Raw genomic sequence first — 26,924 nt, 5'->3', positions numbered from 1 at the left:
TAGATTAGATGTAAAAAGTGGCAAGAATAGAAATCAGATAAGACATTTGTGCAAAATGAAAATTTTCTAGTCATTTTCCTTATGAAAATATGGGACGATGTTGTGTATACTATTTTATTAGTTGGTTGTTTTGTTTTATGGCTTAACCACAAATTATGAATGACTTCCCATATTAACAAATACATATAAATAACATTATTATGATGGCTCTATCATGATGCTTTATTTTGTGATTGTCTCATTCAATGAATGCCTATTGTTGAACATTTAGGTTCTCATTGTTTCTAAAACACTACATTATACATTTTTGTATGTACTTTAAGATATGTAATCACTGGGACAAAAGATATGAGTAAGTTTAGGGCCTTTGGTAAATACTGTTAGAATTCTCTCCACAGAGGATATTGTAAAGCATCTTTACATTTCAGAAAACAAGAATAATTGCCATTTACTTCAGAGGCTTCCCGCATTTTTTGGTGCAGGAGTGTTTTTCCATTTGTAGTTACTAAAAAATTTTTAAATGCTTCTTAGATAGTCACGTTCTATCAGAAGAGTTTTTCATGTAGACAGAACATTATTCTAAATGATGTTCAAGGGTTGTGAAAGGGAATTCTTGCATTTATTTGACTGTTAACTGGTTATAAGCCATGGTTAATTTTATGTGTCAGTCTGACTAGGCTAAGGGATATCCAGATAGCTGGTAAAATGTTATTTCTGGGTCCATCTCTGACGATGTTCTGGAAGAGATTAGCATTTGATTCTGTAAACTGAGTAAAGTTCCACCCCCACCAATGTGGGTGGGCATCAGCCAATCCACTGAGGACCCAAATAAAACAAAAAGACAAAAAAAGGTGAATTCCATGTTCTTCTTGAGCCAGGAGGTCCATCTTTTCCTGCTCTTGGGCGTCAGACCTCCTGGTTCTTGGGCCTTTGGATGCTGAGAGTCACACCAGCAGCCCCCCGGTTCTCAGGTTGCCAGCCTTGGACTGGGAATTATACCATGAGCTCTCCAGACGCTCAGACTCAGACTGAATTACACCACCAGCTTTCTTGGTTCTCCAGTTTATAGACAGCATACTGTAGGGCTTCTCAACCTCCACAACCTCATGATGAGCCAATTCCTATAATAAAGCACTCTCTCTCTCTCTCTCTCTCTCTCTTTCATATCAGTCTGTCTCTCTAGAGAGCCCTGATACATTATATAACTTTCAAGTGTGTCTTTATAGGATTTAATAAAAATATGAGATGCCTCAGTCATAAAACAATCTGCACACACCATTAACCCTAGTTCACTGGCATAATCTCCCTCTCTCTCTATCTCTCTTTCTTTCTCTCTCTCACCCCCAAATCTAAATCTACCTACCTATCTATCTATCTATCATCTATGTTTGTATCTATCTATCCTATGCATATATCTATACCATTATCATTTCTTCTGCTGCTTTAGCCTGGAATTTATTTTAATGGTTTTCACAATAAACAAGATGTTTGTTGTTGGTAGGTATTTATTTTGCTTCACACATTAACTGAACCCATTTATGGTTATCTTCAGTGATATAGTTCACTAACTTTCTGGAATCTCAATCTCTTTAAAATAAAATCTTGATTATGGCCATAGAATTTTTTTCTTAAGTGAATACATTGTTATACAAAATTGTTTTTAACTTTTTTATTATTTCAATTATTTTACTCTGGTAGTTGGTTTTTATTAGCTATGTCACTCTTAAAATACTGTGCATCTTTAGATTTGTATTGCTTTGTCTAATATGATGAGAGGTGATCTAGAATTTCTTCTGTATTTTGGAACAAATGATATTGGAATTCCAAAGTTCTGTAAAAATCTAAGAACCACACTCAAATCAGCTTCAAAGTTCCATTAATATAGATGTCAATTTTTCTGGCTGTCTTCAAGGGATATTTTGCATACTTGTAATTGTGTCCAAAATGTGCCATAAATTAAAATCTGAAATGATAAGCTATGCTGAAGTATTGTATTTTTTAATTCATTTCCCCAATTTTCCAATGGAAAAACTATAGCTTATATGTAAAGTAGAATAAAAAACTGATGTAAAGTATCAGTTTCCTCTATAAAATAAAAGCCATTCTGAGATAAAGGGAATTTTTCTTTACAAAGAAATGCCAAGCTAAAAAAATCAAAACAAACAATTAACATAGGCCTCAAAAATTTAGTCCTTTTCTTATCCAGTCTGAAGTCCCTTTATAATCACTGCCTTCCCAACCACTTCCTTTTAAAGAAAAAGCATAATAAGCAAGGGATATTCTAAGCAATGCTTGTTAAGCCTTCCTCTTTCCATAACGCCATTCCCTTTTACAGTCCAGAGAAACAGAAACACACATAGATAAATTGTGAAATATCATCCAGTTTTCTTATTTAAGATATAGAATAAAAGTATGCCAACCTTTTAGTGAGTTCCTAAAGATTTTGAGCTATAACTTTTGTAACGTAAAGTTGAAAGTTAACTGAAACATGACCTAGATAATTTCTGCTGCAGTGTAAGCTCCCAATTTTGCTGCTAACAGAATACCACTATTTTATTTTAAACAAATTTCATGTCACTTGGCTTATTATCTACTTTACAGTTTTACAGAATATTAAATACTCTTTTTTCTTCATCACTTGCCTCATATTGCATTGTTGTAGGTGTGTGTGGATGTGTGTGTTTTAACATTTTCCTTCTTCTCCATCTCTTTCAAGTATCAGTGGATATTTTGGGAGTACAGTGTCCAAGTTAAACTCTATTTATTACCCTTTAATCCTTTATACTCAACTCCTCAATCACTTGTTATAGTCTTCACTTTACCCAGTGCATTTCGATAAGTAAATCATCAAGCTGAGAACAAGATGGGGGTACTTATCCTCAGTGCCTGGGATAAAGTTGATCATCTTTCTCAGCTCAGGGTATTCTTCTCTAATTTCATATTTTCATCACAAGCTGTCAAACTCAAGAGGAGACCCCTTGCAGAGTTAGAAATCACCTCCAAAATCAATGATTCAGTGGGCAGATGGACACGTTTGTCAAATGTCCAACTCCAAAATGGGAGTATTAAAGGAAGGTTGAAGCATGTTTTTGAAAAAAATTAAAAAAATGTTGGAAGTATTTCTTTTCCTTAAATAGGGTTGTATTTTATTTCTTTAAAAACTATGTGAGAGTCTTGTACCCTCTAAGTCTATAGAATCTTAAATATTGTGAACTGTATGTTTAAAAACATAAATAGTATTCTTTTAACTTAGGGAAAATAAAAGAAAAACCGTATTGTTCATGCATGCTTGATGACACCCATCACTATACACATGGATAGTATTTGCTATTTATTATACTTTGGATTGAAAAGTAATGAAAGAGTGAGAACAATCATTATGTTAATGAAATGTCAATGAAGCACATTTGCTTTTCCCACTTGTAATGAAAATAGTCTTGCTTCATCTATTAGATTTTAACAGAAGTCAGAGAAAATAGTCAATGTTATGCAAATTATTCTAACTACCATATTATAAACTTTATGTATGACTTAAGAACTTGTTAACTAAATACGACACTATTTATGGAGTTACACTCTGAAATTATATCTAAGAATCTTTTCAAAGATTGTTCCACTGCCTAATTCACCTACTAGATTTGTCTTTTTGAAAACTACTAGCATCCAAATAAGATCTCAAAAATAAGATTTATGGGGAGCACAAAACCCATTATATCCAAGATCACCTCTGCTACAATCACTACTGCCAGGCAGAACACACGGGAAGATGGCAGTTTGATTTGGGTAGGTTTCCCTCTGCTCCCAGCTCTAACATATACATCTGCTTTGTACAATTAAGCAGAAGTTGAAACAGGTAGGCATGTAGGTTCAAGTGAAATTTCAGATTCTACTGGCATTATAATATTCTAACAGAAAAAGATATTACATGATTTTCCCCCTTAGAATAAGATCATGTAAGAGTGTGTCTGGTCATTTTCTTCAGCAAAGATTTGAAGATGGCCTGACTAGTTAAGCTAAATCTTTTCTCTCTTGATATTGGGAGAGCATGACCATCATGAGCTATTGTGCAGCTTCCTTCTGCATCTTTATCAGGATGCTAGATATGACCACTGAACTCTTACTGATCCACAGGCAGAGTTTAGGCCACCACTTCTAAGAATGGCAAAGCTAAAGACACATTGTATTTAGTTGTGGTCAACATGGAGTGGACAAAGAGGCTTAGCTCTCCATCACAAGTACTGAGCAAAAAGAGAAAGGAAGAGCAGACAGAAGATAGAGCTTCTGGAGGAAACTGCAGCAAAAATTTCCAAAGGACTTTGAAATAGACTCAATTATCAGTGTTTCTGCCTTTCATTTTTTTTTTTTTTTTAAAGTTATACAATTTTTATTTATTTATTTATTTATTTATTTATTTATGGCTGTGTTGGGTCTTCGTTTCTGTGCGAGGGCTTTCTCCAGTTGCGGCAAGCGGGGGCCACTCTTCATCGCGGTGCACGGGCCTCTCACTATCACGGCCTCTCTTGTTGCGGAGCACAGGCTCCGGACGCGCAAGCTCAGTAATTGTGGCTCACGGGCCCAGCTGCTCCGCTGCATGTGGGATCCTCCCAGACCAGGGCTCAAACCCGTGTCCCCTGCATTGGCAGGCAGATTCTCAACCACCGCACCACCAGGGAAGCCCTGCCTTTCATTTTTTGTATGCAAATTTACATATCTATAAGTTGTACATAACTGATATCAATGCAAATGATAATAGTCTATAGACATATAATTTTACCTGACTTAGTCACTGTCAAAAAATTGGCTCAAAACACTATGAGGAACAATAAAAAAAATCAAAAGAAAAAACTGTTTAAAAAAAAAATGAAATTGAGAAACTACTAGCAAAAACTAATAAAGATAAAATAATAGAAGACCCGCATTATCATTATCAGGAATGAAAAAGGATTTTGCTACATATCCTGCAGCCTTGAAAAGAGTAATAAGGTAACACTACAAACACTTGTATGCTCAATTCAACAACCTGGAAGAAATGAACCAGTTTCTCAAAGGCCATGAACTACTATAATTCAACCATGATAAAACAGATAATCTGAAAGTTTAAAACAACTAAAGACATTAAACTTGCATTTAAAAAGACCACAAAAAAGAAATAAACAGGAATAGATGTTTCACTCAATAATTCTCCCAGACATGTAATGAAGAATTAACATCAAAACTGCAAAGATGAAAGATCCAAATACCTGCTAATAGAGCAAGTTGTCTGCTCCCAAAGACCATTGAGTCTTCAAAGAAAACACCAGAGATATAAGTAAAAGAGGTTATGAGGGGTTTAACAGGAGAGTTACTTTCTTTAGACTTGAGTAGGTTGTGTACTGTACTCAGCATCCACCTGTCCTTGAGTGTGGGATCTTGACACCCCTCCATTCTACTCTCTACCTCTGTCTGCCTAAGTTCTTTTTTATCTTCTTCTTTTTTTTAATTTTTTTTGAATTTTATTTTTTTTTAAATATAGCAGGTTCTCATTAGTTATCTATTTTATACATTATTAGTGTATATATGTCTTCCCAATCTCCCAATTCACCCCACCACCACCCCCCTCCCCCGCTTTCCCCCCTTGGTGTCATACGCTTCTTCTCTATATCTGTGTCTCTATTTCTGCCTTGCAAACCGGTTCATCTGTACCATTTTTCTAGATTCCACATATATGCATTAATATATGATATTTATTTTTCTCTTTCTGACTTACTTCACTCTGTATGACAGTCTCTAGATCCATCCACATCTCTACAAATGACCCAATTTTGTTCCTTTTTATGGCTAATATTCCATTGTATATATGTACCACATCTTCTTTATCCATTTGTCTGTCAATGGACATTTAGGTTGCCCAAGTTATGAGCATTGTTTAGCTTAAATCTCATGCTGAACACCAGATATGGTGATGGGGCTTGATGGACAGTAAAAACCTGCTCCATGACCAGTCAAGGTGAAACTGAACAGAACTATAGTGGTGAATTTTCCTATGAGATTGAAAAACAGTGGACATACTGACACTGACACACAGTCCCTTATTCAGCAAAAATGTATTAAGTGCCTAGTATATGCCAGGCACTGTGCTCAGGCCTGGGGATACAAAGATTGATCCCCCTAAACTCAACAGAGCAGGGAAACTGGATCAAGAGCAATCACAGCAGAAACACAGAAATGTGACATAGCACAGTTCTGAAAGAAAAAGATGAACCATTCCTGAGTTAAGAGGCAGTTACAAAATTGTTTTGCAGTTTTGTGTGTTGGAGAATAAATCTCCTAAGACTCATCTTTGACCAAATCTCTTCCAATCTTTTATTTTTTGTCTGAAACACCAGTAGGTTGGATTATAGAAATAAAGTTAATAACATCTATAATTTTAAAAACTGAATTTTAAAAACTTCTAGAGAGACAGCAACCAAGAATTTGCTACAATTTCAGTACAAATCCCATACTCTTTAAAATCTCATTTTGAGGAGTCAAATATATTCAGAAAATGAAAATGAAAGATAAAAATATCATTTAGGAAGGCATTTTGGTTTGCCACTTCTGAATAAGAGGTTTAATTATTCTACAGTGAGTAGAAAATGACATTGTTTTCAGAGTTAACCTTATGTCCTTTGGATTTTGTTACATATATGATATGTAATATAGACTGAATATATTTCACTTTCAGGTGTACAGTTTTGAATCTTTGTGGTCCAAAGTGTGTGTATTTGTGTGTGTGCATTTGCACCTTTAATATAGAGTGTCACAAAAATAGACCATACAAGTATAGTTGTGTGAAAGGATTTCAATCTAAAATGGAACCTCATTTAATTCACACATGAGCTCTCAGAAGAATGGAACTTAAGAACTGAAAGACTGATGTCCATTAAATGCCTGATGTATAAAAGTCCAAGACTTATCTCCTGACTATTGAACACCCACCAAGAATCTTTCCCCGTCCTCAAGCCAATGAATTTACTGTTTGGACTCTGGCTGGGCTTCCCCCTATTTGCACTCCGTGCCTATAAATCCAGTCCACTCCTAACCCTCACTGGACTCGCCTATAGCTGGTGCCAGCATGCGTTTCCTGAATTGCAATCCCTCTGCTATTCCCGAATAAACTCAATTTTTGGTCATTTGAACTTGTCTCAGTTTAACTCCTTATTTAGGCTGACAGTTGTAAGTATCCTTTTTTTTTTCGCTGCGCTGCCGGGCATGCGGGATCTTACTTCCCCCACCAGGGATCCAACCCGTGTCCCCTACAGTGGAAGCGGAGTCTTAACCACTGACCGCCGGGAATTCCCGTAAGTATACATTTTTATTAGATGATTTTAAATAATTACAGAAAAATGTCTCTAAAAACACCTTATTTCTGTTTGGTTTTTCACATGATACACTATGTACCAAATTATTATATACAACGTCCAATGTAGCCGATTTTCTTAGTCCTTTCTTTCCAATATCTTTAGGCTATTTGAATTTCTTTCTCTGCTATTTTAGAAATCTTAGAAATTGGATCATTTATCTATTGTAATAACAACATCCAAGAAAGTAATATTCCTCATCGTATTGGACTTTCAATTAAGCCAAGTAGTGTAAGGTCAATTCCATATTGTAATTGGGAAAAGATTGTTTTATTGTTGGCTGCTTTTGGCATATTGTCCATGGACTATGCGCCAGATTAATAAAAATATTCAGTGTTTGGTGTCCCTGATATTTCATATCTTTGCTGCTCCTGAACCAGGGTCAGTATCTTCTCTTTGAGGTTTGAAATTCATTTCTCCCCCGGAGTCAAATCTCAAATTGATGTGCCTTGACTGTGATGAGTAAATTGATAGAATTGACATTCATCAAGTAGATTGCTTTGGGCATATTCATAAAATATTTATTATATTTATGAAAAGAGACAGAATCCCTTTAATTTTGTTTCTGGTAGAAAGAAAGGAATTTCAAGCTATTTCTTTCAACAAACTACAGCTCATGGGCCAAATCTGGCCTGCTGCCTGTTTTTGTATATAACATTTTATTAAGTCACTGCCACACCCCTTCATTTGCGTATTGTCTTCGGCTGTTTGGGGGCTACAAGGTCAAACAAAATAATTGTGATAAAGCCCAATGGCCTACAAAGCCAACATTTATTTACTGTTTGACCTTTACAGTAAAAGTTTGCTGAACTAATGTCTGAATTTTAGTTTGTTCTCTAGTAACTTTCATTAATAATAATACAAATAATAACTGAAAACTGTACTATAGGGAAGATGCTGTTCTAATCACCATACATTTATTAAATTATTTAATATGCACAACTAATATTTAAGAACCAGAGGTTATCTCAATATTAAAGACAATAGGACTGAAACATATAGAGGTTAATTAACTTGTCTATGGTCACACAATTAACTAATAAGGGGCAGTGCAGTGTTTGAAACACTAAGATCTAGCTCCATTGCCTACACTTTAAGCACTATGTTATTTATGTGACGGTCAGATGAGATCATTGTTTAAGCTTTGTTTTTATCTTGAGTTCATTGTCATCTTGAGCTTATAAATTTTGTTACTACATTCTACTTTTTAACGTGCAAAACCGCACCATGTCAAGAGTAATATTTCTTTGATAATATATTATCATACTAGTGAAGCAACTCTTTAAAAAAAAAAATGCCGATATATTTAAGGTTCATCTGATTCCCCGCTATTCTAAATATGAGAAAAGTATTCTTTTGTACTCCTTTTTAGCAAAAACAGTATAACAATAGTAAACATAACTCTGTAGCACTTTCTAATATTTTATACTATCAGTTTATTTTTACAAGTCCTTCGAAATTTAATAACTAACCAGAACATTCGCTTATCTAGAATATTTCATTTGCAACCACTCCAATGAGTGTTTTTCATCCCTTTATATAAGAATGGGACCATCTGATGATGGCTTGGCTTCTTACTATCTTCTATCTTGCTTCCTGCCTACTCTCACTGGTTTGAGAGTATGCAGGGGGGTACTTCCTTAATCCATCACTTTCACTTGAATCTATGGCTTAGGTCTGCTACTGATAGAATCCTCCTGGATATAGTAGAAGGGAACCAAGATACAATCAAGAAAAATTAGGATGCACTCCAAGCTGATACTTACAGATAAACAAATGTTTAAACAAAAGGAGGAAAGGCCATAAAACAACAAGAGCAGCAACAGAACTGTAAGCATAATATCTGGCACTTTCATTTCTATGATCCTCCAATATATAGCAGTGAGTGAAGAAACAGAAAGAGGAGAAAGGCCATGAGTCTCTCTGACAGAAATATCTCCTCAATATATATGTTCTTTTTGTTTTTTCCTTCCTCATTTTTTTCTACACTAACGCTGCTTTGGCCTAATTTAACTTGAGTTTTTGCATCTGTGTGTTTGTGTCTATGTGTGCTTCTGTGTGTCTTTGTAGTTATAAAAGTATATATGTACTTGTGTGTGTATGTATGTCTGTGTGTATCTACACAAAACACTTATTCCCACATATTGATTTTTTCCTTTTGGTAAAAAAAAGCAAGTAAAGAAGGGAAGAGAAAAATGTAATAACTTTTTCATGTTCTTTTTCACCAATATTCTCAAATTAAAATTACAATATTAGAAGAACTATTGCATTTAATACTTAATGGTTCTTGGAAAATTGAAAAAGATTTTCTTTTCTGTATTCATTGTATGTTTTTCAAGGTATAGTTTGGTAATAATCTTGATTTCATAATTTGTTTTCAATTATAAATGTGAATGTACTTAAGCACTAAAGAAATTCAGGAGCTTCAGCAGATATGTGACTAATGAATAGGTTCTCCTGAAGATATTTTATAAGTAGGGGGAGTCAATGCATTACACACTGCATGGAGAGAGCATTTCCCCTCCTGTATTACACAGAATGATGGTCTTCCCATTGGGACATCTATATCATTCAGATGTTCAAAGAAAACAACAGGCCACATCTTTATGGTCCAAGTGTCCTAAAAGTGTCATTTCCTGAAGTTGATCTGCAGAAAAGATCTATGACGCAAGAGTATTCCCTTTCTCATGTGTCCTTCACAAGGGACTTTTCTCCTGACTTTCCAAGGAATATCATATTTTACTCAGGTCATATTTTATTTTTATGCCTTGCAGTGCAAAATCCTTGGAATGTGATCATTCTTGTCAATAATATATTTACAAGGAAGGATTAAATGAATCAAATGCCTAGTAACAAAGCACTTTTCAATTTAGGTTATTCTCGAATCATTATTTTAGCAAAATTGAAGGAGAACTTAATCTAGTTATCCACTTATAGATATTTAAACATTTTTATGATAAATCAGAGTAAGATTTGGATATAATTTAGAAAAACCTTAAAGAAGTGAGTTACACCACTATAAAAAACTTTGTTCTAGTCCATTCTATGTATTTATGGAGACATAACTTTGTGGTGCTTCTATTTGTTAAGAATAAAAGCGTCGGGGGTAGAATTAATACTGGAATCATATCTCATTCTGATAATAAATAATTTGTGTCCATGGATACGTGTGCCGACTGGTAAAACTAAAGCTTTTCTCATACCATTAAAAGCTGTACTTTCAATAAAATATTGTCTTTTAATATTTAATAAAGATAAATATTAAAAATATTCATTTAGTTTTGATCAGTTCTGTGCTATTGCACATCAATTTTTTAACACCCAAAGGACTCTTCAGCTTTTTACCAAGATGGAGTTACATATGTGGGTTTATTTCTGTGTCCTCTGTTCTATTCCATCATCTTTTAACTAATATTGATACTACCTTGATTTATGTGGCTTTATAGTAAGTCTTGAAATAAGATAGTGTGACTGCTTCAACTTTTTTTCTTTTTTCAGAGTTGTTTATGCTAGTTTAGTTTGCCTTTTCTTATCATTTTTTGAATTCAGATCGTAGTTTTCTACAAACATTTTTCTGGGACTATCACTTGGTTTGCATTTATTCTAAAGACAGATTGAGAAAAACTGACATCTTTACCATGTTGAGTCTTCAGCTTCATGAACATATATATGCTGAAAATACAAACTAGGTGTCCTTCCATTTCCTCCTCCAGTTCTATTTTTTTTTTCCCTTCTCTATCCTGCTTGGTAATCCAGGACACTGACCTCTATGGACTGTATCAAGGCCTTCCTTATCCTCTGGATTCCAATTGGCTTGGGCCAAAGATAGCAACTATGGGAGATCAAACGACAGAAAATGAGGAAGGGTGAGTTTCTTTACCAAAGGCACAGCCCCTATTGGGCAGCCTTCTTCCACAACTACAACTTTTGCTGAGTTTTTTTTCCTTCAGGTTTACAACTGGCAACACTATCTACTATTCTTCATTGATCCCTCTTAAGTCTGCCAGAGCCTTTGAAATTGGCCCTCAATTAAACTTTCTTAAGTTGTGCCTTTGGAATGTGCCATCACTTCAATGCCATGACCATATCATTGTGTATATGTTTTCAGGTATACTGTTATTTTAAAGCAATGTGAATTTGATTACATACACACAGAGTCTCTACTATTGGTAAATACACTTACATATTTGTGACTTAAGTCAGATGACCAGTATTCTTTAATGCATACTTTCATTTTGCAGGGCACAGTTATGTTTGTATATAGAGAGGGACGTTCATTTGAATTAATAGATTTCCATGTTCCACAAGCTTTCTCACACACAAAGTACTATGTTATATGCTATGAATTCTGAAATCGTATAGCACATCTAATAGAATATGTTACTGAATTCAGCTTCAGCTGTTCACCACTCGAAAAGCCAATACTCGAGAGACAAGTGCTGGAGTGCTGGTAGGAATGGAAGTTTGCTTTATTCAGGAGACCAGCAATTTGGGGAGAAGGTGGACTCATGTCCCAGAACCAACTCTGAAGATTCTGCTCGGCCATGACAGTTTTTAAAGGGAACAGGGGGAAAGAATCTCAGTGAATCATCAAGGGAGGAGGTTGGGTTCTGTGTCGTTTTCCATTGCATGCAGACTGACTGACTCCTCATGATCTTTCTTCAGATGTTATCTTGCCTGCAGAGTCTGCCTGCAGAATTACTAGGGGGGCTGCTGGGAGTAGAGAGCTAGTCATTTAACTACTTAATTCTTCATTCCTACTTCTTTTAATCCAGGAAAAGAATCAACAGGTTAGGCAAGGCATTGTGTGCATTCGGTAGAGCTAAAGTCAGGAGTTTTAGGTTAAATGTTACCTAGTGATCTCATTTTTATAATTAAGGTTTAAGGAGAACAGAAATAGGCAAGCAGGAAATGGGAAAAAGAGCTGCTTACAAATAGATAAGGTGAAATTATTCTCCCTGGATCTAGAAATTTCAAATTGTAAGATCAAGAATTTCAAATGTAACACACTTTCTAAAAATAGAAATTTTTGTAGATGTAAAAAACTTTTGTAGATGTAAAGTGTTATATTCTAGTTATAGTTTAAAATGTGATCTGTAAAATTTAGCTTATTAAAGGTGTGTATTACAGAGTCACATTTGGAAAAGAGAAAATTGTGATGAAATTCATATAATGTGTTCTGTTAAGCAAGAATGGATGTGTTGCATTGAAATGGAAAGTATTAAATGTTATACACTGGCTTCATTGTAATCAGAACCTTGAGAAGACAATGGAGTACAAAATAAGGTAACTCAAGAAGATAAAAAGCTAATGTCATCATTTTTCCACATATCTGAATTATCACTGATGAGAAACTCCTAATTAGCATTTTAACCTTTAAGCAGATAATTCAGCAAAACTTTCATTAGTAGTAGATCAAGAAGAAACTGCAAATTAAAATGCAATTTTCTGACTTGTTACAAACTGCTTACTGAATTTAAGGATAGCTATATATAATTACATAATATTCATTATCAATGAAATATGCTTATAGTAGACTCATTCAAAAATATGTTACAAAGGTTATATAAATTTAAAAATTTTTTTAAACTAGATTTTTATCTTTTCCACAGTACTCAAAAAATTAATTTAATGTAGAGTTGTTTAAAATGAGCTAAAGAAAGAATATGTACTATTTGTTCCCATTTCATAAAATTTTAAGTACTGTTTTCCTTTTTACATTCAGTTACTATTATTGAGGTTTGGCAATAAAATATTTTTAAGAATAAAATGAACAAATTTACCCTTCTTACAATTTTTTCCACCAGTTTCTGGAGAATGGGTAGTAAGAAAGTTTATTGTTTTCACCTGATTTTTATGAGTGGGCATGGAAAATAATCAGTTCCACATCTAACCAGTTCTTCTGTCTTAGTTGTTTTGTATAACTATAAAAATGAATCTTTGCAATGTCAAGCTTGCAATGTGATTATGTTTATCACTAGCAACCTTTTGGAAAACAGCAACATATACCCTCCTTTTACTGATTGGTTTCTTGTCTCTCAACAAATTGAAGTGTTACTAATAATGGCAATGATTCTGGCCCTCAGGACAACTCCAGTGGCTATGTGCATTTATGATGGCTACTGTTTGCTATTCCTGCCCTTTTGAAAAGCCCAAGGCTTTTTCCCTGGAATAGCTAGGATCAGTAAATGCATCCCATGATTATACTCTATCAGTGCTTGCATGGTAGAATAGAGCAACACAGTGAGAAGATTAAAAGTATGACTGTCTTTATCCCAAGTCTTACTGACACAAATTTACTACAAGAAAATTAAGAGCAAAACTCATTTCACAACATCAAGACTAATAGCTTGATATTGGATAATAGTAAGAGATCTTATTTTAAAATCTGGTACCAGGGTATCATTGAGGTGGATTAGCTATGTGAGGCTAAAGGGTACTAAAATTTTCAAGGCTGCCACTGACTTTAAATTGTATATTTTCAGAACTTAAGTTTCATATGTTTTGAAGTGAGAAATTTAAGTCTAATGTATTATCTGTAATATTAGTAAAATTTTAAGAATAACTTTCTTTTGCTTATATGGAAAACTTTTAGTAAGTGTATACTACATTCCTAAGAATGAAAGGTGCCTTTTTCTGGTGTTCAGTCTTTTATATTGAAATGTGTCACAGGCATTACATAAAATTTGAGAAATTATTTATATGATTAGTAGTCCTAGAAAATTTTACACTTTGCCTTCATTAAAAAAAAACAAAACAAAAAACAACAACAAAAAAAACCTTCTCTTAATTTATATCCCTCAACCTTAAGTATCTATTTCTTCTGCTTTTTGCTTTAGCACCAATGTAATCAATATGTGAATATGAACTATGTCAGCACAGCTTGTGAAAAGGAAATAGAGCAAAAGATTTTAATGATTAAATGTATATATCAGAAATAGCCAAATATCCTTAAAGAAGAAATGCCAGGCTCTAGATCTGGTCTCAATGAAACCAATTATGATGCATAAAAATTGCAATTGCTTTAGAATATTTTCATCTAACTGTGTGCCCGGCCTATCTGAAGAGACTGCAGATTAGGGAAGAATGTCACTGAAGACTGAAAATCTTTCAGAAAATGATATTCAAAATACAAGACAAAGTTAAGATCAAAGAACTGTGAAATAGGTAGTAGGAAGAGAAGGATGCAATAGTAAAATCGGAAGGGAAGAAAAAGAGCCTAGTTTTTAGAAAGTGTCATTCTGTTAAGTAGTCAGGTTTGCAACTATGTTAGCCATTTCTTTTACAATTTCCATAACAGGGACCCACTCTGGTTACTTTTGTTAATGGAGATTCATCCTATGTATATAATGAAGTAAGAAGGACAGAAAATAGTTGCCACAAAACTAAATCTCACAGGAAATTGCAATAGAATAATCGCCACCAGGATGTGATGTAGTTCTATCATACTGCAGCAATGATAGCTCTAAACAATGATTCCACTAGTCCTATTTGCGGCCACATTGTCTATTTGTCCTGTTCTCTATTCCTCTTACCACCTTACTGTGATGCCAAGTAGCTGTTCTCTCTACTTTCTGACATCCCTTGGCTCTTGACTGATAACACTTCACTTCGGCTTACTCACTCAGTTTTCTACGCCTCTCCAATTTTGACCACTCTGCTGTCTACTAACTTTCCAAATGTTCCATGTCCAGACTGTCAAAAGGCGAGATCTGGTTGAACCAGCCAGCCAGTCACCATACAGTTTAAAGTGTTCCTTATGGGCAGAGCATCTTACTGTTTTGTGGTCTACTCTTTAAGCGTGAGGACTCCTGGGTCTCAGGTATAAATTATTGTCTGAACATCTAAGTCCATATGATACAAAGCATAGTTTGATATGAAATTCTCTTCGAAAAACTCTAAAATTGTAATGGATGCTGAGAAATATATGACCTTTCCTGTGGCCACCTTTAGGTACATCTGTCTACGCATGCCCAGTGTCTAAAGAGAGTTGGTTAATTGGAGTAAATGATCCAAAGTCCCAGATTCCTTTAAATTCTTGCTGCTTCTTTTAGAAAAGCAACATATATGTTTTAATAAACAAATTTATATATGATGATTTATTTAAAATAAAAAGTGGAAATTCTCTGTAATCCACCCTGAGAAAATTACTATTAACAATGGGTTGTATATTCTTTCTTAGATACTAAGCATGTTATAAAAATATGATTTTTTTAAAATTGGGATCATAAAACTATAATTTTCTGTAACTTGTAGATGCATGTTCATTTAATGGCCACATAATATTCTAAATAGTGTTATACATTTAATTATTTTTTTGGTTTTTTACTATTACAAGTAATGCTTTTATATATACACCTATGTAGTTATATGTTTATATATTTGTGTAAGAACTTCTATATTATAAAATTCTAATGTGAAAATATTGGGTCAAAGATTTTTTATAGATTAAGTGTTCATTAATTAGGTACTTAAAATATATCACATTCTGTGTGAGATGATGGTAATAAAAAGGTGAAAGTATTATATACTTTACTTTCTTATGTTTCTCTTTCACTGTGTTTCTCTTTCTTGTTGGTAGTTTCAACTCCACACTTCATCACCCATAGATGCTCTTCTGCAAAACAACCTCAATCTAACTGTATCTAACAATCAGCCATTACTGAGCTTTTCTCAAGATTGAAGTGTGTTATAAGAAGAAAGAAAAAAAAAATGAATACATAAGTGAGCTACTGTGCTCTCATGGTTAGCAAATTCAATGGTTGCTAAAACCTACTGCCAAACTCACTAGTTTTCTCTTGTTTTGCTCTCCTTGCTGGCAATTATTCCTCATTCTGCACAGAAAGTATTCAAAGTGACTGTTCTCCATAAATCTTTGAATCCATACCCTCTTTGAGCAGATCATCTTGCCCTACCCATCACACAAACGAAGCCATGTGATCAAATATATCTTAAAAGCCTGGTATTAAATTGTAGTCTTTTTTTCCTTCCTGTAAAAACAAGAGTGTTATCATTTCCTTAATCTAAAGGTTTAAAAAATAGCAAAGAGCAGGGTCTTGTGCTTCCTGAAGAAGACAGGTGATGTCTGGTAAAGGAAAAAAAGAGAAGGGGAAATCAACAGAATCTAACCTTCTCTTATGTGCATTCGGAACCTCAATCTTTCCACTGTTCCTGAGATGAGCATCCCTGGAGTGCTGTCTTACACACACACACACCAAAACAGATAAATAAATAAGTAAATAAATAAACCTAAAACAACAATGTATATTTAATAATTCAGAAGTACGTATTTCCACAATGAGAACTTCAATAGCTATGAGGACTGGAGGTTATTCAGGGTCACTAATAAATGACTGTTCTCACTTCCAGGGAGAAGTATGGAAAACTGAACTAAAACCACAAGTTCAGTTAGCACAAAAACGGCAAATGAGGTTACTCGCACGCTTAAAATGTCTGATATATCGCCTTCACAGGAGGAATATATAGGAGAAGCATACTTTCTTCGTTTACAATTGTTTGTTTCTCTTTTAATTTCTGTTTTTACTCTAGTAGTTGAGCAAGTCTCAGTGAAAATTACTAACGCCTGTTTCACATACCTTGTCTAATGTAAAGTTAGGGGTGGCTATTCAAGAGGACCTCATGCTCTTTGCACAGGACCTCAAAAGGATTAAACACCTACTATGTATGGGATACTTTCCCAATCATTAGAACAATCTTCGGCTTTATATCTGTATTTGACACATACATACTGAGATTATGTAAGATCTCTGAAAAGCAGAACCTGAAAAAATAGAAATATATTTGCCTTTACTTTTTAGAAAATTGTATTTAGTTTCCTCTGATTATTGACCTATGTTGGTTTTAGAACATAATGGATCTATAAAATAGGGTTTTATTTGTTGGCTGAAAGCACTGAAGAAGAGACAGACACATGGCAACACATTAGAGTGAATTAACTTTCCATTAATCTCCGTGAGATCATAGGAGCATTAAATCTGATCCTGTTATTGAAGGGAGGTCTGAGAGGCAAAAGCTGAAGTCTCTTGCTAGACAAAGATTTGTAAAACATTACTGCTTTAAAAGTAAAATTCTTATTATGGCTAATGTAAACAGGAAAGCTAAATGAAGTGTGAGAGTTTACATTAGAAACTGTATGTTGTCTACTGAATTCTTGCTTCCATTGGGCAGCATAGTTACTTATTGGCTAAGCTACAAGATGAAAGAACAACGGGTCCTTTCAGTAGAAGAAATGGAAGGTGGAAAGAAATCCATTTATTGATTCAAGCACTGGATCATTAGGTGAGTGAGGAAAAAACTTTTTTTTTCATAACGATGGTGAGAACACTTAACATGACCTACCCTCTTAACTTTTTCAGTGTTTAGTACAGTATGAATAAAGAACTTGTGGTCATAAATACAATGGGATATTATTCAGCTTTAAAAAAAGAAGGTACTCCTGCCAAATGCAACAACATGGAAGAAACTTGAGAACATTATGCTAAGTGAAATAAGACAGTCATAGGAATAATAAATTTTTAAGCCATCGAAATTTAGGGGATTGTTTTTTAGAGCAGCTAGTTTTGTCTTTCCTAACACAGTGAATATGTGCATTCATTGAAAATGTACATTCCTTATAAGTGGTCTTCTTGAAATATTTCAAGGGGTTAAAAAAAAAAAATGCAGGACTCCTGACTTCATGAAGCCTCTATTTTAATAGGAGGAGAGAGGCAAAAAAAAGAGTTAAGCAAATAAATAACACACCTTATTTCTTAGGAATCTAAGCATCAATAAGCAGAGTGAAGTGAGTGACTGAGGATGGAATGGTTGTATACTGAGGTTGTTGCAGCAACCCATGTGTGGAGAGGTGGTGATCAAAGATGAGTAGTGTGGAGAGAACTGCATGCCAAAAAAATAATAATAAATGAGGGTGGAAAAACACCTAGGGCTTGGATGTGCTTGGCTGTTAAATTAACAAAAAGGTCAGTGTGTCCAGATCCTAATAAGGTAAGAATGGAATGAGAAGGTGCTACAAACCAAGACTTGAGCTGTACCAAGAGACAACTCAAGCAGTACCATCTCATAAAGAGGTTGGAGTTTTATTTAAGGACAGCGAGAAACCATTAGAATGTTAAGCAAGGATGTTATTCACTTTGGTTTATATTATATCGATCATTTTTGTCTCTGTCATCTAGTTGATGGTGAACTACAGTGGAATCTTGGATAACAAGAGAATTCTGCAATTTTCCAGGCAGGAGATGGAGATGGCTATAGCCAGGGTACTCACCGTGCAGGTAGAGAGCAGTTGTTGATCATAAATTTTATATGGAAAGCAGGTTCACAGTGGAATTTGCAATTTCATTTCCTCAAATATTATTCAGACAAAAGCTCTATTATTAAGAAGCAGAAGGAAATATTTACCAACTACTGATGCTTTTCAGAAATGTTTCGGTACAGATGTAAGAATTAGGTATATTTGGTAATCTTCCTATATTGAAAATTGAATAATAAATTTCATAAGTGAGGAGATCATTTTGCATATGATTTTAAAAACTCTCAAACAGGGACTTCCCTGGTGGTCCAGCGGTTAAGACTTCATGCTTCCACTGCAGGGGCACGGGTTTGATCCCTGGTAGGGGAACTAAGATCCCTGTGTTGCGGTGTGGCCAAAAAAAAAACTGTTTAAAAAAACCCTCTGGAAAAAAAAAAAAAAAAAAACCCTCTGAAACAAAAGGCAAGTGCAATGGGTAAACGGTTCATCAGTATTTGTATACCTTTGTTGGCTATATTTAATTGCGTACAATGGAGTCGCATAGCTTTGATAACATTTTTGTCTGCCCTTATTGAATTTCATTTACTATGAAGTGCTTTTAGAAAATAACAGACTGACAGGCATGGAAACGTTACACAGGAAGCTTCAAGCTGTAATTTTTTTTTTTCTTAACTAGAATGCTATCTGGATTTTTATCTCTACATGAAAAAAGGCTTTAATACTTTGGTACTCTATTAAAATGTAATGTCAGTTTGATGAACTAGGTAATGGGCTGACATCAATACATCAAAACAATGAGTTTCAGGAGAGATTCAAAAGGGTTTATGAGCTTAAATCCAAAGGTACTGAACACAAAATGCTAAGTAGTGATTAGTAACAGAATATGGAATTTGAGAATGTTAATGTGTGCATATGAATTAAATCTAAAGTGGCCTTAGAACTCTTTCAAAGGCTATGTTTACAGGACACTATTCTATATATTAATTTATGTCAAGTTAAAAAATTCAAAATAATTATATACATATGAGTCATGGAATTTCTATCAAAGATCTGTTACTAAATTTGCTGTTTTCATCAGTTTGGTTTAAAGAATATGGTTGTGCAAATATGAAATTAGGCAGTTGACTAAGTGCACAACAGAATGAGGCAGATCTATAAAGCAGCTCATTTGGATAAAATAGATTCTATATTTGGGGTATTATTATGCTTGATGAACTATGGTGATTAATTGAAAGCAAAGTCCTGATTCACTGGATAACTATACAATTGCTTTCGTGGTTGGGAATTTCCTCTTTTTTTCCCCTCTTGTTAGGCTTGTTCTAAGATCTCCTGTAGCTTAGTTTATTGGAAGCATCAATAGTTCTCTTCAATACATAAGAATGCAGTAATTCATTCCTAACTTTAATCATTTGGAATCGACTAGATGTGGCCCATAAAATGCTGAAGTATAACTATGACAGGTAACAACCTTAGCAGAGGCAATGAGCTATAATTACCCAGATGTAACTATTAACCTTACAGTTGTAGTAAAAATACAGAATAAACTTGTGTTCTTAGAGTAAATGTATGTGTATGCATTTATGTTTCTGCGTGAGTTTATGCAAGTGAGTCAAGAGCTCAAAGCTATTTGTCACAAGATGAAGAAAGAAATATACAACTGATTCTCATTATTTGCAGTAGTTTTGTTCTATAAAGTCACCGTGAATGCTGAATTAGTGAATACTGAGTCATTATTCTTAGGGGAAATACAGTGTTGGGTTCCTGGAAACCTCTAGTCAAAACACTTTATCAACTCATCAATACATAGCCTTGTTTATGTGTGTTTCTTTTCAAAGACACCTTATTTAATATATATTGCTGATTCATTAACATTGACCTCACAACCAACCTGTTAAGTTATGCCAGAACAAAGCTTACCTAAACACACTTGTTTTCTCTGTAAGGTACATCATAGCCTTCCTGCACTTAGGAAAACTACACAGCACTACAGCACTATGCTTAAGAGGCATTTAAACAGCTAGAATCACTACCGCCACCAACAACAAAAGACAGAAAAATGTGGCACTACTTATAATGCAGAAAGGACATATTTACAGTGTCAGAACTGAAACAAGAAGGCAGAGAATCACCTTGTTTGACCTGAGCTGGGAATGTGAGCATCAGGCCACTCAGAGTTTTCACTGTTCTGTGCATGTGCAAATGGAGTGGAGTTATGGCTCCATGATCCCTCCTATGTTGACTCATGTCAGTCATAAGTTCTACTACGGGACACAAACTGGAGGAGGTATGTTACCCATCAATTCAAAAAACAGTGATTAAGCATCTATGTTATTTTAGGCAATTATATGTTAATTGCAAGTATGTAGCAGTGAAGAAAATAACCATGGTCTGCTGTCTTTGGGGAGTAACAACTTATGGTGCCTCATCAATTACAGTGTTCAAACAGCTGATGGGTTTTGTACATACCTGCATGGATCTGCTAAGATTCCTCTAATGACTATTAAAAAAATCATTATATTTAAACAGAAATATCCACTGGCTTGAAATATTTTGTGATTTAAAAACCATGGCTGTCATTTTTAAATCAGTTGAGAAAAGGAAATTCCAAGGCAGCTGTCTTCTATCATTGAAATAGTCTGTTAACATCATTGTTAGTGAAATATTAATTACTGAATTAATACTGATACATCTTAGTTCTAAGTAGGATTGACTGTTATAGATAGCATAAAAGGCGTGTACCATGTCTTTAAAATCTGCATGTAAGGTAAAAGGACTTACTGCATATATTTTGGATTTAAAATTTAAAGAGTGATATGGAAAGAAAAGCTGAACAGACCATAAATTGTACACATACACATACACACACACTCCCCCAGCACACACACAAAACAGATACAGATATATGAGTTTCTATAACAATTTAAGATGAGTTTTTATGCTTATAGAGCATATTTTTCAGGATCTGTAGTATGTCAGTTAAGCTTTTCTCTTTTTATTGGTGTACAATTCACCAGAATTACTACCTGAAGGCAGGAATACCCATCTGACTTTATAATCAAGCTCTGACCAAAACTTTACCCAAAACTTTACCTCTTTCTCTGTTCACATATTTTGCTAAGCCATAAAACTTGTCATATGATTATTATATGTGAAAAATCACCATTATTTCATTATTGATTTTGAAAACGTAAAATTAAAAATGAAAATACTCTGAGGGTTGTCAATACTATCATCATCACAAACAAATGTCAGAGTCCAAATGAGAAATTGTATGTTTGAGACATTTTTCAACCAAGCATCACAGTCATTTTTGGTGGGTATCAAGGAAATGTTTGGAAATATTTGGAACATTTAAGCATTTTTTTAAAAGGCAGCCTTGAAGCTTAACTGACAGACCCAGAATCTAAAGGACATCTGATAAAAACTTATAATATTCTATTGTGTGTTCTGGGATTAATATTATTTTAGGAAATGAAATTAATCACTGGGATACTTTTAAAATTTTATTTCAGTGTTGGAGAGGGTGTGGAGAAAAGGGAACCCTCCTGCACTGTTGGTCGGAATGTAAACTGGTACAACCACTATGGAGAACAGTATGGAGATACCTCAAAAAACTAAAAATATAGTTGCCATATGATCCAGCAATCCCACTCCTGGGCATATATCCAGACAAAACTATAATTTGAAAAGATACATGCACCCGTATGTTCATAGCAGCACTATTTACAATAGCCAAGACATGGAAAAAACCTAAACGTCCATCATCAGATGAATGGAGAAAGAAGATGTGGTGTGTGTGTGTGTGTGTGTGTATATATATATATATATATATATATACACACACACACACACACACAATGGAATATTACTCAGCTATTAAAAAGAATGAAATAATGTCATTTGCAGCAACATGGATGGACCTAGAAATTATCATACTAAGTGAAGTAAGTCAGAAAGAGAAAAACAGATACCATACGATATCACTCATATGTGGAATCTAAAATACGACACAAATGGACTTATCTGTGAAACAGAAACAGACTCACAGACATAGAGTACAGACTTGTGGTTGCCAATGGGGAGGGGAGGTGGGGGAGGGAAAGATTGGGAGCTTGCAATTAGCAGATACAAACTAGTAAATATAGGATAGATAAACAACAAGGTCCTACTGTATAGCATAGGGAGCTATACTCAATATCCTGTGATAAACCAGAATGGAAAAGAATATGAAAAAGAATATCTATATATGTATAACTGAGTCACTTTGCTGTAGAGCAGAAATTAACACATTATAAATCAACTATACTTCAATAAAATTTTAAAAAATAAAATATTTCACAATAAACTATTACATAAAGTTTTATGAAAAGAAATTATTTATCACTCCATTCAAACTCTATGCTGATCTCACATTTAAACCACTTTATTTACATAATATTAAGAAAGATGTGTTATTATCAGAGGGGAGCCATATCATTTTCTAAAGAATTTACAGGTATTTTTAAGAAAAAAAGAACTGAATTTCAGAAAAGTCAAATATATTTTTTTCAAAAATGAGGATTAATATAAATGCTTCTATATACCTGAAATGTTTATAAATGAGCTTGTACATAATCAAATTAGTAAATGTTAATATAAATAAAATGATTAATACAAATTCTATTTTAAAATAGACTGTGTTATCTAACTTTGCACAAATTACTTTCTTCCTATTGTCTATCAACTTCACCTGCCTTCTCTGTAGGAAAGTTTCTAAATCCACTTTGTAAATACAGTTGTGACAACAATGACTTAAAAGATAAGAATAAAATATGTTGTCACTACTGATGTGTTTATATTACACCTGCATTGAAACTGGGACAAACGTTTTTGTCTTGAAAACAAAGCCAGTTGAGCTTGAAGCACTTGTCTGTTTCAACCACTGAACCATTAAATTTTTAATGACTTTAAGGTTTTAAATTATAAACAACTTTCTCAAGCTTATTTTGGATCCCTGTAAAAAGTGGATTGATTTGGAAAAGAAATACATACAAAGAAGAAAACAGGAAAATAAGATAATTTATTTTGTTGTTTGTATTGACATTTTCTTAGTAACTTAAAATAATAAGTTAGGCTTAGAGATTTTAATGGAGGAATTGGCAAAAAGATAAATAAATCATTGTTTTAACTTCCAATGATTAAATGCCCCAATTTGACTTTGGGGTTATTCCCATGATGGCAATTTCAAGTAAGAAGTTGCTTATTATACTACTAATTTGAAAGTATTTTAAAGGGATGGCAAATGATTTTAAATCAATTTCTTTTCAGAGCTATCTGAATTTTTTATTTATCAGGGAACATCCAGGTAAACAAACTCACACCAGGTAATTTAACAGAAGGAATTTAACATGAAAACTTAATTCCAACATTTTATAAGAGGAAAAGGGCAACTAGGGGAGAATGAAGACATCTCCTTCTTAACTACAGGAGGTTCCTACCACTCTTAGGACTGAAGAAAGACAAGGAGGTGGTGGTGGTACCAGCTTCAAGGAGTTAGAGCTCCTAGTCAATGATGGGATCAAAGCAGATGTGCTTGTTAGGAGTGAGGACCCTGGAAGCATAGTGTGGTGGGAGCTGAAGACGTAGAGAAGAGGTGCTTCTGCCAGAGATGCTGTCCAAGGAAAAAAATGTGTGAGAAACACCTGCTCTTTGAATTTCCTTCCTTCCCCAAATCTCTTTCTAGTGTCTCCCATTGACTGAACCTAGCCTGAAGTCAGTAGGCAAAGGATCCTGGGAAAAGTGTATAGCCCCTGACTGTTATGCCAAGGAGGAGGGGCAGAGCAGTAAATGGAACTGAGAGCAAATCACTAACACAGTCTTCTGAAAGCTTGGATCTATCTATGTCTCTTGCAATTTTTTAAAGTATTGAATACTCCCCTCTGCCTACAGTAAAGGAGTTAAATAACCCTACTCAACAAGACCATCAAGTACTTTTGCAGTCTAGCCTCAGTCTAATTGTCCAGGCTGGTCTTCTGCCACACCTTATCTTTCAGTCTAACGTAGAGGTAAATAAATGAAATACGAGTTATTTATCACATAGAGTAACTTCAGGTCACTAAACCTTGTTTATGTTATGGCTTTTGCATAGAATGTTTTTCCTGGCCCTCCCCCTGACCCCAGCACTTTATCCCATGATTCTCAACATCTTAGGAAATCAATTCAAACATATCATTTCTGCAGAAATTATTTTGAGATGCAGATAGAATGACTTTATAGCGATCAACCATATTATTAGTATAATATTTATATTATTAGTAGTAATATAGTTTTGTTTCCTTTAATAAATTGAACTATTTTAAGACAGGGACCAAGTTAAAATGCATAGTGAATGGATTATTGTCAGTTCTCAGTATTAAATATATGAATGAATTATGTTTTTTTAGAATCTAATAAATTATATTTTTCCAAGAAAATTTCCAATATATTAATCATTGTGGTGACTTTCTTTTTGCACCTATGGGATCAATGCTTTGTAATAATCAAGGTTTACACTGAAATATAAAAAAACCAAAATATTTAATTTTGTCACTAACAATCTCTTTCTTACTTGTATTTTGTCAAACTTTCTCTTTAAAAACCTCTTTTTTCTAATAAAATAATATTTGCAATCTCACATGGTTGGTAGAATATCATTTTCTGTTATTCACAAACCAGTAAACAATCAAAATACCTGCAGGGATCAAGGAAAAATGATCATGAGCTTTGCACTTTATTAGTCATAGCTATCATTTGTTTTCTACTCATGTCCATTTCTTTTCTGCCCAGAGATTGAATTAAGAAACACTATGTAGTATGTGAGCCCAATTCTCCAGCCATAAATGACTGAGTTATGGATAAACTCTTGTTTCAAACTGAGAGGAAATATCCCTTAGAAATGTCTGCAGCCACTCTCCCTCTAGCATTATGTTTGCATTTCAGTCAAGAAGAGGACGTACTGACGCCTTTCCAAAAGCAAAGTTTTTTTCAATAAATTCCTATTAAACTTTAATTTGTGTTTCATTGGGCAGAAATATGTTACGTGATGACACTTAAAACCAATTGAATGTACAAATCTTAGTGCTGGTGCTGAAATCTCTCAGAATAGTCATCATAATCTCAAAGTTTGTTTCAAAATTTGCAAGCATCAAGTGTCAGTCAAAACTGAGGATGAAACACCAATGAATGTTGAATTCTCACCCTTTAGGTATACTTCCTGTTTAGAGTTTTTGGTTCTCTGCTATTTTTACTGTACTGTTTCATTTAAATTTCCCACACGCTAACTTCGTTTGTGCAATTGAAATAAAATTGCAGTATATACATGTTAATAAAAAAGGAAATGAGAAATTATGTTCTTGACTTTTCAGTCTTTATAGTAGAGAAAGGAAATTGAGAAAAGAATTGATACTTTATTCTGAATGAGCCAATTCATAGTATCTAACCAAACAATATGGAGATTTGGAGTTAAGAAACATAGGGAGATAGTAGGGGACATTTAAGGCAATGAGGTCACTTCTCTAAGGCACATGCCAACACAGTAACCAGTGCAGAAAGTAAGAATTTTGCAGAGGAATGTGGTATACCGAGATAAGAGTGAAAAGAGAGCAAAAAGGAAAAAGACCACGGGGCCCCAAAGTAAAGAGAAAAAGAGAACAGCTGTCTGATGTTTCATTTGTTAAGTAGCCCAGCTATAATTTGAGCAATTAAGATTCCCAAGATTCATTAGTATCCTCAAAAAAATTGCCTATACTTAAGACGGCCTGAGAGGTATTTTGTTTCTTTATAGCCAAGCTTCCTGATTTATATAAGAGCTTAGATGAGAGTAATATAAGTGGAAAGTCTGGCAACATCTTCTCTGTTTCTTTAGTATGTGCTCCTGCTCTCATAGACTCTATGAACATACAAGAAAACCCATTGAATGAGTATATGTGTTACATTTGCTACTATTTTCTCCATTTAAAATGATCAGCATTCTTGTGAAGAACACTTTTAAAGGATAGCTTTTTCCAACCATCTAAACATGTAGCTAATTATTTAGCATTTAATGCAAATCAGTCAGAAGCAAAATTAAGAAGAATGAAATGCAATGAAACATCTGTACTTATTCTAGTTACCTCAATGTACACTATTTTAATTCTTAGTAATGTCTTCTTATATAGTTTCATTTGTAAATATTAGGATCTGTGAAAATACAGCTAGAGTTTATCACTTATTATTCTCCTAGTATCATTTCTTTCTCCTACTTAATATGCTTCATCATT

Source organism: Balaenoptera ricei, chromosome 4 (assembly GCF_028023285.1).
Source record: "Balaenoptera ricei isolate mBalRic1 chromosome 4, mBalRic1.hap2, whole genome shotgun sequence".
NCBI classification, from domain to species: Eukaryota; Metazoa; Chordata; class Mammalia; order Artiodactyla; family Balaenopteridae; genus Balaenoptera; species Balaenoptera ricei.
Note: the sequence above shows the minus strand (reverse complement) of the source record.